Below are 1,504 nucleotides of genomic sequence, written 5' to 3'. Positions count from 1 at the left end.
ACAATCCCAACCCAGCCATGAGACACAGGAATGAGATCTCTCTACACTGTGCCCCTGCTGCCCCTTCTTGCCATACCCATCTCTTCAACATTCCTCAAATATGCCATGCAAGTTCCTGCCTTTGCACAAGCTATGCCCTTCTCTGGAGTGTTCTTATCCTTGTGAATTGCCATACAGCTGCTGAGGACCAGTCCAGTCATTTCCTCCCTAGGCCTCCAAGAGTCCCAGTCCCTGATTCCATCTCAGTGCCTGTCTGCACCTGTATTCCTGACTCTGCCGGGCTCCTTCTACCCTGTAATGAACTTGCTGGGAGGTCTCTTCTAGCCTGGGCACTCTCTGCTCTCTGAGGAAAGGCATCTTGGGTGCCTCTGTCTGGACCTCGGTGCCTAGCTCGTACATAGTCCAATCCTTCCTTAAGTACTTCCACATACCTGTCAGACTCTGCAGAGCTCTCTGCCCCGCCCCCTAGGCCTGAGGATCAGATAAGGCTCCCAGGATAGGCGCTTAGGGGAGGGGGGCTGCATATGCCAGAAGCTATAATGTGATGGCTACTGAGAAGAGTTCCCCAGAACCAAAAACCAGTCCTGGCCATCGGGGACCAAACAGCCACCCCGCACCACACGGGCTGCACTCCAAGTCTGCTCTCTCCAATTCCAACAATCTACTCCCGGCTTGACCCCATTCAATGAAGACACATCTTCTTTTTCCAGCAAATGGGCCAGGTAGGGGCTCTTGGGAGGCCATGCTCCCATTTACTGGTGGAGAATTGAGGTGCAGAGACCGGAAATAGTCTGCCCAAGGTCACTGGAGCCCCAGGTCCAGGGCGTAGGGTCGTAGCAATGTGCAGAGCTCTAAGGGTCACCACAGTCAAGGAGGTGGGAGCCTTCGTTTCACAGCCGAGCAAAGGCGCCCGAAGGCGGGCTAGCTCTGGATCCCGAGAGCCTTCATGCCTAAGGGCTGAGGGCTAGAAGCACTCTGTCCCGCCGGTTCGCCCTCCTCCCTACCGTCTCTAGCCCGACCTCGCATCCTCAAGAGGCGACTCGCATCCCCACCACCGGTAGGAGAAACAACACAACCCAGAAGAAACGCCCGCGGAAGTAGGCGCCGGGCGCAGAGTCGCCGCGCGGCCTCAGTGTTCCCTTCTGTGAAATGGGGAAACCCCGGGCCACGCGCGGCGAAGGGGCGCCTGCCTGGGAGGCCTCCGCGGCCGCACTGACCTGGTCTGAGCGAAGACTCCACGCGGGGAGCCGGAGTTCCGGCGCTGCACACTCTCAGACTCGCAACGCCGCAGCTAAGTCGCAGCCTCGAGTCCGGCGCGCCCACCCCGCCGGGCGCTTCCGCCCGCCTCACGTGACGCCCCAAGCAGGGCAGGGCGGGACAGGGGTAAGGGCAGGGCCCCGCCCCCTCCCTGGCCCCGCCCAGTCGCGTTCTTGGAGTCCGCTGTCCCCGCTCGCCTTGCAGGCGGGTCGCTCTGTGGGGCCATCTCTCTCGCCTCGCTGCTCGA

At 60.6% G+C, this 1,504-nt stretch overlaps 1 protein-coding gene across 1 annotated transcript in view; it reads right to left on the bottom strand.

Moving 5' to 3' along the window:
- Positions 1 to 1,377, bottom strand: part of ARAP1 (ArfGAP with RhoGAP domain, ankyrin repeat and PH domain 1) — a 63,449-nt gene extending 62,072 nt beyond the window's left edge. The window contains exon 1 of the mRNA XM_015594730.2: positions 1,218 to 1,377. The gene's annotated coding sequence lies outside the window, so the exon portion shown is untranslated. The remainder of the gene's footprint in view (positions 1 to 1,217) is intronic.
- Positions 1,378 to 1,504: the final 127 nt, after the last annotated feature.

Source organism: Pteropus alecto, unplaced genomic scaffold, assembly GCF_000325575.1.
Source record: "Pteropus alecto unplaced genomic scaffold, ASM32557v1 scaffold468, whole genome shotgun sequence".
In the NCBI taxonomy this organism is placed as follows: Eukaryota; Metazoa; Chordata; class Mammalia; order Chiroptera; family Pteropodidae; genus Pteropus; species Pteropus alecto.
This window is presented reverse-complemented; position numbering and strand designations above follow the sequence as displayed.